Below are 17,124 nucleotides of genomic sequence, written 5' to 3'. Positions count from 1 at the left end.
ATAAAATCAAAGAGATTTACAGCATGGAAACAGGCTCTTCAGGCCAACGTGTCCATGCCACGCTTTTATAATCATTAAGTTGGTCTCAATTGCCCGTGTTTGGCCCATATCCTCTTTACCCATCTTACCCATGTAACTGTCTAAATGCTTTTTAAAGGTCCAAATTGTACCCACCTCTACTGCTACCTCTGGCAGCTTGTTCCAGACACTCAACACTCTCTGTGGGAACAAATTTCCCCCCTGGACCCTTTTGTATCTCTTCCCTCTCACCATAAACCTATGCCCTCTAGTTTTAGACTCCCCTATCTTTGGGAAAAGATATTGATTATCTAATTGATCTATGCCCCTCATTGTTTTATAGATCTCTATAAGATCAACCCTAAGTCTCCTACGCTCCAGGGAAAAAAGTCCCAGTCTATACAGTCTCTCCTTATAATGCAAACCATCAAGACCGGTAGCATCCTAGTAAATCTTTTCTGCACTCTTTCTAGTTTAATAATATCCTGTCTATAATAGGGTGACCAGAACTGTACACAGTATCCCAAGTGTGGCATTACTGTTGTCTTGTACAACTTCAACAAGATGTCCCAAATCCAGTATTAAATGTTTGAAAAATGAAACCCTATTTCAATGTTGATGGCTCCATTTTCTTCATTGGTTTAATTTGACACTAGTAGCACTCGACCATATATACACAGACATTTTATAAAATCAAAACATTCAAATATAACAGTCATATAGTTCATTTCAGTCCTTGTTTCCCACCTTCAAAAACTTCTTCGTTTTATCACATTCGTGACAAAGCATCGGCAATCACGTTTTCTCTTCCTGACACATCTTTTTTTTAAATTAAATTACTTCAATAATAGACTCCATCGAAACAGTCTGGCATTTTTATTCTTGAATTTCTTCAAAAGCTCAACGAATTGTGATCGGTATACACAATCATCTCAGATGAATTACTGGCAACATAAATGTTAAAATGTTGCAACGCCAACACCATACTCAAGGTCCCTTTTTCAATCGTTGACTATTTCTTCTGATGATCATTTCTTAAACGCACAGTGCCGTCACGAAAGTATATCCAGACTTTGCTTTTGGTTGGTATTTTAACTGTGAAACAGTGACAAAAGCTCAAACCCATTCTTCCCACCGGGAGAAACAGTTTCTCCATGGTTAATCAAACAATTTCATTTATTTATGAGATTGCAGAATACATTTCCCTGACTGGGAATCAAACCAGGTCCACAGTTGTGAAAATGCTAAATCCTTACCACCAAACCACCAGGGAACCAAAAGCGTGCATTTTAATGTAATTCAACTGGCAACAAGTAATTTAGCTGTACTTTCAATTTAATGTAATGGATGCAAATTCATTTTATGCCTGTTTCTGACATATTGATTTAAAAGCATCTCTATAAATCGTTGATTGATTCAGCTGGATCAGGTTTTATTCGAAAAGATATTCTTTTATTTCTGCCTTTGTATTTGTCTCATATATTTCAACACTCCTAAAACACAAATAGATTGAGAAATAACTCACAGTTACACACGCATCTCTGCAGAATAACACACCCATGTATCTGTAATCAATTTGCAAATATGATAATGTTGTTCGTAACGAGAGGAATTAAGATAAAAGCAATGATGTTATGTTTCAGTTATACAGCCTGCTGGTGAGACTATCTCGAATATTGTGTTCAGTACTTGTCGCCTTATTTAAAAAAGAATGTAAATATATCGGAGGTAGTCCAGAGGAGGTTTACTAGATTAAAACCTGGAATGACCAGTTTGCCTAATGACGTTAGGAAAAAAAAGGTTGTATTTAATTCCACTCGAGTTTAGAAGAGCAAGGGGTGACTTGACTAAAATCTATAAAATCCTGAATGGTATTGAGAGGGTGGACATTGAAAGGATGTTTCCTCTTGTGGTTGAGTCCAGAACTAGGAGGAGTTATGTTTCAGGCGAATGTGTAACTCTCGCCCGGCCACTAAATATTTTTAAGGCGGGGGTAGATAGATTCCTGTTGGGCAAAGGAATGGAAAGTGATTGGGGCTGGACGGGGAATGTACAACTCGACAGAAACAGACCAGCCATGATTTAACTGAATGACAGGGCAGGATCGAGGGGCCAAATGGTCATTCCTGCTCCTATTTTGAATGTTCTCGTGTGCATAGAGTTCAACGCTGAGGTAACCAAATACGGAGATGCAAGAACAGTTCCGTTAAAAGTGTGTGAATGTAAGTTATGGTTTATTTTAAAAAGATAATTCATTTATATTCTTCTAAAATTATCCGTATTTTGGATTTGAGAGGTAACCAATCTGGATGATTCGATATTTTGGATTGAAAGAAATTCCTTCCTGGATGTGTGTGTGTGCAGGGCCACAGAGGCGGAAAGGAAAGGATAGTGAACAGTACAAGCAGAAGCCTCAGTAAGAATGTGGGAGTTACACAAAGAGCAGATAGTACACGTAGCGGTTGAGAAACGGCGGAATATTTTCTCAGTGGTGAAAAACAAGGGAGCAGGGACCAGACGCACTGGTCTCCAGGTCTCCAAAAATAATTAAATCCACGTAGGCATGTACAAGTAGGAGGTCAAACATGAGATAATTTCCAATGCTGCTGCTAAGGACTTCAACAATTCTCTTGGATGTTATGCAATAATCCATTACACACACCCAGCACTGTCTGTGTTAAAAAAAACACAAACATATTGTTCATTTTATACACAAGCTCAGCAAGACCATCGATCTCTGATAGTGGCAGGAAGGCACTGAGCTTATGGCAGTTCAGACATTTCTAATTTTATTTCTGATTGTTGTATCTGCTGCTCTTCTGCCTTTTTTCCTGAACATTTTGGTTTTCTTAAATAAGATTTCTGCTTTTGCTAAATTTTATAATTCGGTCAGACGTGTTTATATGTGAAATTATTGCAAATTTTGCTTTCGGACTAATTTTTTTTAAATTGCAAAAACCCAGGGCTCCATTGGCTGACATCACCCTCTGTCTGGACAGTCTTTGTTCGAAGGGACTTTTGGACTTTTTACCTGGAATTGGAATACTTCTGTGTGAGATGGTATAACATGTTAATGTATCAGTGTGATCCTCGGATTCATTGCTATGTTACGGGGGAGTAAAATGAATGTATAATCTCTGGAGTTTGGAATAATGAGTGATGGGGAGACATTTCTTCAATCACACGTTTGTGAATCTTTCAATTTCTCTGTTCCACCAAGTTAGGAGCGCTCAATATATTCAAGGATGAAATCCAGAGATTATTGAATACAAAGGAGAGACCGGGGTTTGGAACAGTCCTGGATTAATTCACCAGCCCAACTGGAAAATCTTTTATTGCACAGAGATCAATGAGAGAAAAACAGAGACAAACAGATCAAAAAGTGTCAGATAAAGAATAAGAGACAGACCTTTGGGTCACAATTCTATCTCTTTTTTAGTTGAAAGTGGCAAAGAGAAAGACTTCAGAGAAAGGAAGATCCGCTCAGAATGGTATCCAGAAAGTAAGATGCACAAAATAATAATATGATAACAATCCAATATGAGGAAGTGAAAAGTGAAATTATGAACTTTAGGAGGCATGAAAGGAAAGATCGGAACAGATGCCAGATTTGTGTAAACAATCACAGAATCTCTGCAGTGCAGAAGGAGGCCATTCGGCCCATTGAGTCTACACCAACAACAATCCTATCCAAGCACTACCCCGTAACTGCATGTATTTACCCTGCTGATCCCACTGACTTTGAGGGGCAATTTATCATGGCCAATCCACCTAACTGGCACATCTTTGAACTGTGGGAGGAAACCAGAGCAACCGGAGGAAATCCAGGCAGACATGAGGAGAATGTACAAACTTTACACAGTCGCCCAAGGCCAGAATTGAACCCAAGCCCCTGGCACTGCCAGGCAGCAGTGTTAACCATTGCGCCTCCACTGTGCTGCACAAAGTGGGGTGGCACGGTGGCACGGTGGTCATCACTGCTGCCTCACAATGCCAGGAAACCTGGCTTCCGATTCCCATTTTGAGTCACTGTCTGTGAGGAGTCTGCACATTCTTCCTGTGTCTGCGTGGGTTTCCTCTGGGTGCTCCAGTGCTCCCACAGGCCGAAAACGTGCTGGTTGTGCATTGGCCATGCTAAATGCTCCCTCATTGTACCCGAACAGATGCCGGGGTGTGGTGACTAGGGGATTCTCACAGTTACTTCATTCCAGTACTAATGGAGGCCTACTTGTGACACTAATAAATTAACATTAAAATTTTAACTTTAACTTTAAACTTTAAAAACTTTAAACTTTAAAGTGTTGGTGCACAGAGAAATATTGTTCTTCATTGCCACAAAGATCATCACACAGTTCAATAATCATGTTGGCTATTATGGCTTAAAATGAGAAACGTATATGAAAACTCTGCAATGATGCTACAAATTTAACATCTGCCGTTCAATCTCAGCAAGATGTTTTGTGGTTAATGCTCAGCAAAGATATGCCAAAGAATGTGCAGCAACTGTTTAAAAAGAAACGTGTCCCTTTTGGGGGGAGGGTGGTCTTTGTGTTTAAAAAAGACAGAATTATGAAATTCTGCACAGTAAAGCCTCAGGACTGAGAATTCGCAGAGAACGAATGAGCACAGCATGTCCACACTGCCCCCTTGCAGGTTCTTGGTGTCCGCCAGGTAAAGAGTCAACCACGTTGGCCACATGGAGTCGTTTAGATAGAAGATTGCAGGTCGTTGATTAAAGAGACCACTGGCAAACGAAGAGCCCGTTCTTCAAGTGGCGTGTAAGCAAATGTGCTACTTGTCCTTACAACCCTGGGTTCTACTGGCAGATTACCCCCAGCACCGAAATCCACTTCCAAATCGCCCAATAAGGAATCTCACAGCACCAGGTTAAAGTCCAGCAGGTTTATTTGGAATCACAAGCTGAAGGAGCAGCACTCCAAAAGCTCATGATTTCAAATAAACATACTGGAATTTAACCTGGTGCTGTGAGACTTCTTACTGTGCCCACCCAAGTCCAACACAGGCATCTCCACATCATGAAATCCCCCTAAGACAGGGCCATAGCATGTGATCACTCCCTGGGAAAGGGTTGTTCCCCAAGAGCTGGGACCTTATTATTGCAAGCTCGGACAGTGGTTTTCAACCAGTGTGAGAAGCTTGCAAGTGTGCTGCGGGGGAATGTTAGGTTTGGTGGGTTTCTTTATTTAAATAGCTTGTCCTGGGTGAACGTGTCAGTATTTTCAGGTTGTTTCGCTTCGTATGCATAGGGCTTAGATTTTGGTTCTCGGATACTGTCAGTATTTGCAGACTGCCGTCTGGAGTCATTTCATTCGGTCTCACACAACAGCAGGGATTTGTTCTAAACTTGGCTATTTTAACGTGTAGCAGGAACAGAGGCTTTGACCTCGTGATTTTTGCTCAACAGTAATGAAGCAAAGTTAAATCACACCGTTTCAAAATCGTTCTTTTAATAATTGTAAATATTTCCTCAATTGTCCATAATGTTAGACGAGCGTTTCATATTTGTTTCATATTAAGAACACTCTGATTGAAACAAAAACCGACGAGGAGGAAAAGAATGCATGAGACAGTTTTACCTGAAAAGAAACATGTTTATTCGCAATTTGGCAGCTGCACGTCAATGTATCCGTGACCAAGGATGTAACCATTATTATGTTGCATCTTTCATTTGTTTTTACTTTGTGTTTTATTAAGTGTGGTGCTGGATGTTATTTCAAAGGGAAATGGATCCAACCTGGTGCTCAGCTTCTTGTATCATTGCTCTTCAAAAACCCGTGTGAAAACTGATAACCAGGTATTTACAATCCATTAAGGAGAATTGCCTTGATGGAGTGTTTTAAACAGTTTGAGTAATGTCCAAGAGATTTCATAATAAAAACTTTGTGTATGAGTTAGGGACAGAGATTGAGAGATGTGTGTGTGCGAGAGAGATAGAGGGAATAAGTGTGCATGTCTCTGCAAGTATGAAACATGTTGAGTCTGTGTGAGTGTGACAGAATATGTACGTGAGTGAGGGAGAGAGACTGAAGGGATTTCTGTAAGGGAGAGTTCGAAGCGTGTGTGTAGATTTATGAACTTAGAGCAAAATGTCTGTAAGAGCATAAGGGGAAAAGAGGTCAACTTCGTTGAAGCATGAAGACAGGAAGATCAATAAACATAGAGTCTATCAGACTCCATATTTGGCGAATAGATCGTCAGACAGGAGTGTCTCAGGGGACAATGGTACTTGATTAACTTATGCTGGATGAACAGGAGTATCCTGTTCATTTCTACCAATGAGTTTAAATCTTAATGCGACAATAGAACTCGGGCCAGTCGTGTATTTTTATCATGATTCGGCGCCAGCAGAGCCTGAATAAAAGAAGGAATATTGGAGACGTTGGCAGCGTTGATTTGCAGGAACAACAAACGCAGGAATGAAGATAACCTGAGTCCACGGCTCGGAGAAGAAGATGACCCGGCCATTTGGGAACCTGATCAACTCGCCTCACCTTGCAATGGGTAGTATTTGAGGTCAAACCACGAGCCTAGTGCTTTGTTATAGCAAATATTCAGTATTTTAGCAAGTGCTGAGTAAAAAGGCAGTCCAAATGTTTATTGAATATTTTTAGGATAATCTGCATTAAGGAAAGAACAGTTTATGCTCATTGTGTGTTTCTTTTAGCGTTTAATAAAGACTGACTCAGTTGATATTCTATTCTGAGGGTCAAGCTATTTCCTTTGGTTTGGGAGTCTCTGAATAGGAGGCATGATATAAAAATTAAAGCCAGACCTTTCAAGGTCTTAATTGGGAAATAATTCCAAACAGAAGGGGTAAAATTTCTTCTGCAAACAGCAATTGATGCTGGATTAGCAGTGAACTTTAAGTCAGGGACTTTTGTAATCTTGTAATCTTGAGATATCAAAGAATATGGGGTAATAGTTATATTTCCGATCAGCCATAATTTCACTGAATGGCAAAACAAGCTGGACGAACAAATTAGCCGAGTCCTGTCCGTATGTTCCTATGTGACCAAAAGAGCGCCACCTGCTGACATCTGGCCATATTTACAGTCTCATGAGACGACATTGTGCTATTAATATATTTTATGCGGAAGGGATATTGTTTTAAGATTTAGTGTGATGTTTCAGGGAGTCGGTTTGTCTGGCAGAAATGTAGCAGTAGCTGGAAAGCAGGATAATTACTCATTTAGCTATACAATTGGTTTACAGAGCTTTTGTTCATAAAAGAAAATGAGCCCTAGGATGTCCTTTTGATTAAAGTAACAGGGGTGAGTTACATATACAGGGTTGCATAGTCGTCTGGTGCATGATATGGGAGGAGCTAGGTTTCTAGCGAAGGAGAACAGTTCTCTGTGTTCAGTTGGTGACAGGAGCTGTTAAAAGAATCTCTTGCTCTCTTCCAACGCACCAAGGCTGTTAAAAAGCAGAGTCTTGCTTTAACTATATTTAGTGGATTTAAGGCCTTAAGAGAAATATTACTTAATTGGAACTGAAATAGTGATATGCTAGAAGTAAGAGTTGATTCTTTTTATGTTTGAAGATTATTCAATGGTTAAGAATTAAAGTTGCTTTTTCTAAAACTTTACTTAAACTGTGTTATGAGTAAAACTTGTTTTAATATAAAAGATCCCTACTTTGTCAGTGGAGCTAATCCTGAGGTGAGCCATGCTTTCCTCACATTTTATGCAAAATGAAAAAAATGTTGTGGTCTAGTTTGGCTTCATAATATACCTTGGGGCTCGGGCCCAGCATCCTAACAAACATTAGGGACTTATTCATGATTAAACACAAATTCCTTGTTTGGCTTAGCATTATTGAATTTAAAGATAGTGGGTGTTGAGGGACGAGTGTTTTACTTTGGGTTTTGCACTTGATTAGTTTTAATAGGGAATGTCTTGTGGTAAAACAATGGCTCTTTCAGGGGCTAAAGATTTCCTGGGTGTGGAAGAGGTCACCTCATGTAGTTTAAAATGGGTGGTTAAGGCCTTTGGATTTCGCAAACAAGTTAAGTTGAAGTTACCTGAAGAGTGAGATAATGTCACTGATAGTTGCATTGACATTTCCCAGAGGCACAGTTTGAATCATTGGAATTGGCTGGAGTTCAATTACAAACAAAACAGTCGCAACAAAATAAAGAAATGAGACAGTTTGAGTTGTAATTAAAAACAAAAGAAAGGGAGAGAGAAGCAACGCCAGTGGGCAAAGAAAAAGAGCATTTGAACTTCAGCAACGAAAAAGAAAACGTCAACTTAAAATGGCAGAAATGCAAAAGGTTAAAACTGCAAGATTAGCAGCAGAAATGGCAAATGATTTTGAATTGGTTCATAACTTAATGTTTGGATTTCGACATCAATTTCAAGCTGTGAAAATAGAAACGACAGAAGATAGAATGGAAGGAGTGGTTATTTTCCAAAATTCTTTGGACTCTGGACTGGTTCCAGTAGATTGGAGGGTAGCTAATGTCAGTCCACTATTCAAAAAGGGAGGTAAAGAGAAAACGGGAAATATAGACCATTGAGCCCGACATCAGTACAGGGGAAGTTGTGGGAGTCCATTTTCAAGAATTTCAGAACTCAGAAGGCAGTGGTATAATTAGACAAAGTCAGCATGGTTTTACAAAAGGAAAATCATGCTTGACAAATCCAGGGTGAGGGATCCAGGGTGAGGGATCGAAATGGATACAAAATTGGCTTCTTAACAGAAGCCAGAGGGTGATTGTAGAGAGTTGTTTTTCAAACTGGAGGCCTGTGACCAGCGGTGTGCCTCAGGGATCAGTGCTGGGCCCACTGTTATTTGCAATTTGTATTAATGATTTGGATGAGAATATAGGGGGCATGGTTAGTAAGTTTGCAGATGGCACCAAGATTGGTGGCATGGTGGACAGTGAGGAAGGTTATCTCCAATTGCAGCGGGATCTTGATCAATTGGGCCAGTGGGCTGACGAATGGGAGATGGAGTTTAATTTAGACAAATGCGTGGTAATGCATTTTGGTAGATTGAATCAGGGCAGGACTTACTCAGATAATGGTAGGCCGTTGGGGAGAGGTACAGAACAAAGAGATCTAGGGGTACATGCTCATAGCTCCTTGAAAATGGAGTCACAGGTGGACAGAGTGGTGAAAAGGCATTCGGCATGCTTGGTTTCATCAGTCAGAACATTGAATACAGGAGTTGGGACGTCTTGTTAAAGTTGTACAAGACATTGGGAAGGCCACATTTGGAATACTGTGTGCAATTCTGGTCATCCTATTATAGAAAGGATATCATTAAACTAGAAAGAGTGCAGAAAATATTTACTAGGATGCTACCGGGACTTGATGGATTGAGTTATAAGGAGAGGCTGGATAGAATGGGACTTCTTTTCTGGCGCGTAGGAGGCTGAGGGGTGAATTTATAGAGGTCTATAAAATAATGAGGGGCATAGACAAGGTAGATAGCCAATATCTTTTCCCAAAGGTAAGGGAGTCTAAAACTAGAGGACATAGGATTTAGGTGAGAGGGGAGATACACAAAAGTGTCGAGAGAGGCATTTTTTTCACACAGAGGGTGGTGAGTGTCTGGAACAAGCTGCCAGAGGAAGTAGTAGAGGCCGGTACAATTTTATCTTTTAAAAAGCATTTAGATATTTACACGGGTACGATTGGTATAGAGGGATATGGGCCAAATGCGGGCAATTGGGATTAGTTTAGGTTTTTAAAAAAGAGGGCGGCATGGACAAGTTAGACCGAAGGGCCCGTTTCCATGCTGTAAACCTCTATGACTCTATGACTCTATGATTCACAAGAGAGGGAGATGAAATGCTCAGTGGCTCAGGAATGGAGAATGAGGTGGTGCTGAAGATTATGTGAGCTATATCTTTTTCATGCTACCAGTGGTTTAGACCTCGAATGGTCTGTCTGCAAGTGTGGTGGAAGCAGGCTAAATTGAGGCATTCAAGGGGGCATTAGATAGGACTTGAATAGCAAGACTGCACATAGGCACTGGAAAATGACAGGAGGATGGCACTAACTCATAAGGTTCATTTGGAGACAAAATGGGCCAAATGGCCTCCTTGTGCACCATAACAATTCTGTGAAGATAATGGCTAAGAATTTATTGTCATTTAGACCGGAAGTGGACAGGCTCAGGTAATTCAGGCATATTTCACAAAGCACAAATGGTACCTCCCACCATGTAGTTTTGGGGACACCGCTTAGTAAATGTGGGACAACAGGAGGATTTGGGACTCCATGAACTACCATAGCCAGTATGGGGAACAAATTCACAACATTAGCATCAGAAAACATCACACTCTAGCCGCCAAACCAACTGAATTAACCAACTCCGCACTATTGCCAGAACCGACCAATTAAAGTCTCACAGCAAGAGGACGCCATCCACTCAGGCAGCACAAGCAGAATCACAGAATTTTTCTGGAGCCGAAGGAGGCCATTTAGCCCATGGTGTCTGCACTAACACTCTGATGGGATCACTAAGCTTCAATCCCCCTCCTTCTCCCCATAACTCTGCACATTCTTTATTTTCAGATAACAGTCCCATTCCCACTGGAATTCTTCAATTCAATGAGTCTCCACCAGACTCTCAGACAGTGCATTGTTGACCACTCGCGGAGGGAGAAGTCCCTGTTCAGATAGTGCTGGTGTCTTCGACTTGCTCACTTTATCGACCATCCATTATCAAACTTGCATGATCATCATTTCCAATCACTTCTCGTTCATTAAAGGACACTGACAGGGTATTAGAGGCTGCTGGAATGGAATTTCCTGCAGTGTTCTTCGAGGGAGTAATGCTCCATGACAGTTAACTACCTGGATCGTATCTTCACTGAAGTTAGACTTGATCCCCTCTGAGAGAGAGAAAACCTTTACAACATTGAATTTTCAATCTACACACTTTGTTCCTGGTTAGTTTCTCGATTTGTTTCTCATCTTGTAACCACTTTAAATGTTTTGCTCTGTACTCTTGGCATGTTTTTAATTAGCCCACCGCTAAGTTCTTCCACCTGCCTTCTTTTCAGCTCAGTCAATCGATGAAATTCCCTTTACCTCCCGTCTGATTCCTCTGATCTATCCAGCTGCGAAGTCAGCTAAAATGGATTCACCCTGTTTTTAGTTAACACAGGAGTTAATACAGAAACACTCTCCCCCACCTACCCCCCCCCCCCCCACCCCTCCCCACCCCATACAGATATGAAAGTATTTTTACTTCTTACTATTTATTTCATTTTCACTATATTTGCATTGGTCTGCTGCAACATTCCATGATTCTAAGATCTGAAATCTTACCAACTCAGTGACACTTAAATTGGTCACGCATTCTATGTCCCTCCTACATACTCGATGTTCTTGTCCACTGGTGGACACTGGCGGGTGGCACAGTTGTTAGCACTGCTGTCTCACAGCGCCAGGAACCCGGGTTCGATTCCCGGCTTGGGTGACAGGCTGTGTGGAGTCTGCATGTTCTCCCCATGTCTGCATGGGTTTCCTCCGGGTGCTCTGGTTTCCTCCCACAGTCCAAAGATGTGCGGATTAGGTGGAATGGCCATGCAAAATTGCCCCTTAGTGTCAGGGGGACTAGCTAGGGTAAATGCATAGGGTTATGGGGATGGGGTCTGGATGGGATTATGATCGGTGTAGGCTCGATGGGCAAAATGGCCTCCTTTTGTTCTTTCATGAATAGGATGGGAATAGAGGGATATGGTCCCCGGAAGGGTAGGGGGTTTGAGTTCAGTCGGGCAGCATAGTCGGTGCAGGCTTGGAGGACCTGTCCCTGTGCTGTAATTTTCTTTGTTCTTTGTTCTTTGAAGTGATTCTCGTATGTTAACAGAGAGCTGATCCCATCAACTCCTGCTTCAATGCTTGTTCTAGTCTGTCCCGGTAGAATTTCGTCAGTTGGAATAATTGATAATCATCATACGTTGTCAGGAATTCGGTGACTGAACAGTTTGCATCTGTGAACAAAAGAAGTGAAAAAAAAGCACATTATCAACTGTTTATCCGGGATGATATATTTCTCCTTATACCAAGCTGCTGTTGAAATCAGTTTTGGTCAACTGTCCCAATGTTTTTTTCTAACTGTGTCTGATAACGTTCCTGTGAACAACCCCAGAATCTTTCACTAAAGAAAACATGTTAATTGTAAGTGTTTTTTGCTTGTTTTTGTGCTGTCCTGGAATCCTTTCTTAAGATGGAAGTCTGCAAGATTTTCTTTTCTCGAGAGGGTAAAGATAAGAAATCGCAGTATTTGCTTTGGATTCATATACAACCACAGGACCTGGCTGACAGAGACTTGGCACAAATATCACTTTTTCCACTGCGGATTGATGTGTAAATTCTCACAGAAAGATGCAACAAAAAGTCGAACTATTCAACAACTGATCTACAGGCAGGGACAGAGTGTAACATAGTGAAATTTGTTGACGACATGAAAATAAGTGGGAAAGCAGGCTATGATGAGGAGATAAAAGTTTACAAATGGATACTAATAGGCTAGGGGGACTGACCAGAATCTGGTAGATGGGGTTTAATGTGGATAAATGTGAGGTTATCCATTTTGGCCAGAAAAATAAAAGGGGGATTACTTTTTAAATGGGAAACAGATTCAGATGGTGGCTGAGCAGAGGGATCTGGGTGTCCTTGTGCATGAGTCTCAGAAAGTGGGTGTGCAGGTGCAGAATGTTAAAAGGAAGGCATATGGAATCATTGCATTTTTTGCAAAGGGTCCAGAGTATAAAAGTAGAGAATTGTTGTTATAATTGTATAAGGCATTGGTGAGACCACACTTGGAGTATGGTGTTCAGTTATCATCACCTTCTTTGAGGAAGAATGTGGTCGCACTGGAGGCAATTTAGAAGAGGTTCACTAGATTGTTTTCAGGTTCGAAGGGGCTGCCCTACGAGGAGCGGTTGAGTATCTTAGGTTTGTACTCGCTGGAGTACAGAAGAATGAGAGGGGATTTGATTGAGGTATATAAAGTGGTCAACAGGATTGATAAAGGAAATGTTAACCAAATGTCCGTCCCCCCGCCCCCCTCCTCCTCCCCTAGAACAGTCAATGACAATAGGTAATTGTTGTAGAGTAAGAGGGAGGAGGTTCAAGGCAGAGATGCGGAATAGTTACTTCTCACAGAAGGTTGTCAATCTATGGAACTCATTGCCCCAGGATGCAGTGGATGCAGAATCAATCAATGTATTCAAGAAAGAGATAGGTAAATATATGATCAAAAGCAGGATAAACGGCTATGGGGAAAAGGGAGGGAAGTGGAGTTAAGATGAAATGGAGATCAACCATGATCATATAGAATGTCAGTGCAGGCTCGAAGGGCTGAATTGCCTACTCTCGCTCCTAATTCCTATGATTACATGTTCCTATTCAGCCCATTGTGTCTAATCTGGCTTTTTGGAAGAACTATCCGTCAGTCTCCAACACAATTACCATACTTTCCCTTGTTTTCCTGCTTTAAATATCTGTCCAATTACTTGATGAACACAACTATTGAATCTACTTGCCTCGTCTTTTCAGGGATTGCATTCCAGATCACAGGTCTCGCTACATTAAAACAGTAACTACTACTCGTGTTAAGCGTCTCATACAGGCACAGCACTCAACTCTTATTCCATTTACTCAATGTTCTTACTTCTTCCTTGTTTGTTTTTGTTTAATAACTTGGCTTTATCTCTCATTGCTTCAAACATATATAATGTTTCATCCTACTCCAAGTTTCCTTTTATTTACAGTTTTGCCTCTTCAGCTGATACACTTGCCACTGCTTTGTTCACCTATTCTGTAAAAGCATTGACATTGGTGGGTTCAGACTTCCTTTCCTGACACGCAGACCTCACTCTAATACACCAAAAACGCAAATGATTCCCTCCAATTCCAGCCCTGCTGGCTCACATTCATTTACTTCGTACTCAGCTCATTAACTGGCCAAGTAAAAATAACTGGACAGCAGAACCTTAAGGGCTGATTCTTAGTCCTCATCTTCAGTTTCAATCTGCCATCTACAAACTTATTTCAAGCCTTGTTAATAGTTCCAGTCTTTCGCAGTATCCTAACCTACTTTTATTCCTGGAGATAGATTCAATTGCCCGATCATATTATTCCCTCTTGTATCAGGAGGAGATTCACCATTCATCTCAGCTCAAGCATGCAAATGATCCTTTCTATTCAGCTAATTATCCAATAGCCCACCATTATCACTCCTCTATTTCACCCTCACACCTGCCTCTTATCCCAGCCCCACTCGACCTGGCCTTCTCCCTGGTGCCGCATTATGCTTTATGTTTTATGATAACACGTGACAATCACCAGGCAGGAGTGTTCCCTCCCTTTCGGGGAACACTTAATCAGTCAAGGGCATTCAACCTCCGATCTTTGGATAAGCGTTCACCAAGGCGGACTTCAAGACACCGACAATGCAGAACGGCCAAGCAGAAGCTGACAGCCAAGTCCTGTATGAATGAGGACGACCTCAACCGGGATCTTAGGTTCATGTCACACTACATGTCACCCCAACCATTTGTCCTGAGCTTGCAAAATCCTACTAACTGTCCTGGCTTGAAACAATTCACACCTCTTTAACCTGTGATTATCCCTCTCTCCACTCGCATTGTCTGTACCTGTAAAGACTCGATTACCTAAAAAGACTTGCATTCCAACCATTACCTTGCAATTGAGACTCTGTCTATATATGCCCTGTTTGTGAACCCACCTCTCCACTCACCTGATGAAGGAACAGCGCTCTGAAAGCTCGTGATACCAAATAAACCTGCTGGACTTTAACCTGGTGTTGTGAGACTTCTTATTGTGCACATTATGTTTTAGGAATTTCCTCCTCTGAACTACTCTTTATATACCTTGGACTACCCAATACAGGTGTCTATTAAGCAGTTCCAATCCTCAAGTGTCCCTTCCACTTGTGACTCAGATGCACATCTCAATGGTTATTCAACTCCCTCTTTCTACTCAGCATCTGGTATACTGCTTCCTGCATTGTAACCTACATGTTCCTGACCGAAGACTCGATTATTGATCAGGACATAAGTTGTGTGGCTTTTTTTATTTCTGAATATACCTTTGACAATTTTCAATGGAGATGTTCGTTCTTCTCCCGTTTGGACCTTCAGCCATGGAAGTAAAAGCCCTTCTAGATTCTGACACTCTGCTATTAACTGAATATTGGTAGGAGGGTTAGAGCAAAAAATTCAACTAAGAATTTTGTCTGGTTAAACTTCAGCTCCTCTTCGCCGATTAGGATAACATCTGTTCGCTCTACGATTTGGCATTGCCCAAGTATTGTTTCACATCAGGGGTGACACAGACAGCTGTCCGGTGAAATCCTGTGAATCCCATTGATTTTCATGAATGACATGCAGTGGAGCTCTCATCAACTGAGGCTCAACACCAGAAGAAATCATTGGTAATGTTCACTGAATCGAGGACAGCAAACGTTACCCCTGGTATAGATAATATTCTACAGGGTTATATGGAGTGAGGTGACAATTTAGTAACGAAGCAATCCTTCAACACGTTTTGCATATTTAAATATTTTGATAGTTTACTACTTTGCAATGCCCTTGTCTGCGCTGTAGGGATTTTATGAATACTGCATACATTTTCTTGCAATGTGGAAGGGATCTTACAGCCCGTTCACGCCATGCTCCCATTGCAGAGAAGATGGCAACACGCCAAGTCTCTGTTCATTTTCCAGATGGGAATCCTGGCTGGTGTGAACGGTCAAAAAATTCCGACCATGGCCTCTCACCCATGTCCCGTATAACTGAAACATAGCACCATTACATGTTTGATTGCTCTCATAATAAACGATAACATTCCATTTTCTTCTTACTTACTTGTTTTAGCTGAATAATAACTTGTGCAACATTACGTAGCACAATCATCTACTTATGTGCAGGGAACATTGCATCAATTACTGTTTCAAAATACGTTTAGTCCATGGATTTACTGGCGTAGCTCGAGTAGCGTGTTTAAACAAAGGAACCGGAATGTCACCTCCACATGGTTTTCAAACTGACAAGAATACATTTTCAACAGAGAAGATGACTTTCGATTTACTGATCTAAATGTCCACCCCCTGTTTTTGCTGTTAAACGCTATTTGTGACGGATGAACAAATACAAGAGATGTAAAAGTGATGCCTGCCTAACACTATAACTGAGATCTCAATGTTTCCGCCCCTCCGCTTGCTGCTGTGGTCACTTACGGGACGGCGGACATAAGGTAACAAGAGCTGACCAGAGGGGTGTCTCGATGTCCGATTGCTTTTCCAATCAGTTATTGAAAGGTGACAAAAGGTAGAAACGCAAAATTGAATTGACAGTCGATGTACTGGAAACTACACGAATAAATAGACGTTAGTGATGGGAACCCTATATATGACGACAATTGGAACTGTCATTTTCTTTTGTCACCATCAGTTTCAGAATCCTCATATCACTGTGAAAGGTGAATTCAAGCCTCAACCGCTTTTCATCTGAAACATTCCTCCAGTTATTTTCACTAACTATATTCACTAAAAAGAAAATTTCCTCTGTTGGCTTCCTGTCAGTTTGACGACGCTCCTCCTTATTAACATGAACTTGTTTGAGGAAAAAACCCTGCTCCACCTTCCACCCAGTTCTTACACCCAATTCAAATCGTTTCTTATCTAAATTTAACTGACAATACAGCGAGAAATGCTTATTAATTCTTAACAGTGATAGTAGACAAGTTTCATCTCCGCAGTTGCTGTGACGCTGTGGCTCAATCACCTTCAGTCTGGCCTCAAATATCCAGACATTTCATTTCCAAATCCTTGGAACAGAGCAAAAATCGAATATGCTAACCCTTTACTGATCTGAAATTTGTGCTAGGCCCGGTTCAGCCACTGATTAGTAAAATCAAAATACATGGGACACTAAGCAGTGCAGTCAGTGAAAAGATTGCGGCTATAGTAAAAATCCGAAATGATGGAAAAGACAAAAAGTTCGGGTTTGTCTCTGAATTGCAAAATCAAAGAAGATCTCGGGTCCAGAGTGAACTCAATCATAAACGTGCCTGAGTGACCAGGAGTATATTTAAC

General features: G+C 41.2%; 1 long non-coding RNA gene across 1 annotated transcript in view; it reads left to right on the top strand.

Annotated features, from left to right (window-relative positions):
- Positions 1–17,124, top strand: part of LOC144505282 (uncharacterized) — a 445,368-nt gene that overhangs the window by 136,727 nt on the left and 291,517 nt on the right. The window lies entirely within an intron of this gene.

The sequence above is a fragment of the Mustelus asterias genome, chromosome 16 (genome assembly GCF_964213995.1).
Source record: "Mustelus asterias chromosome 16, sMusAst1.hap1.1, whole genome shotgun sequence".
In the NCBI taxonomy this organism is placed as follows: domain Eukaryota; kingdom Metazoa; phylum Chordata; class Chondrichthyes; order Carcharhiniformes; family Triakidae; genus Mustelus; species Mustelus asterias.
This window is presented reverse-complemented; position numbering and strand designations above follow the sequence as displayed.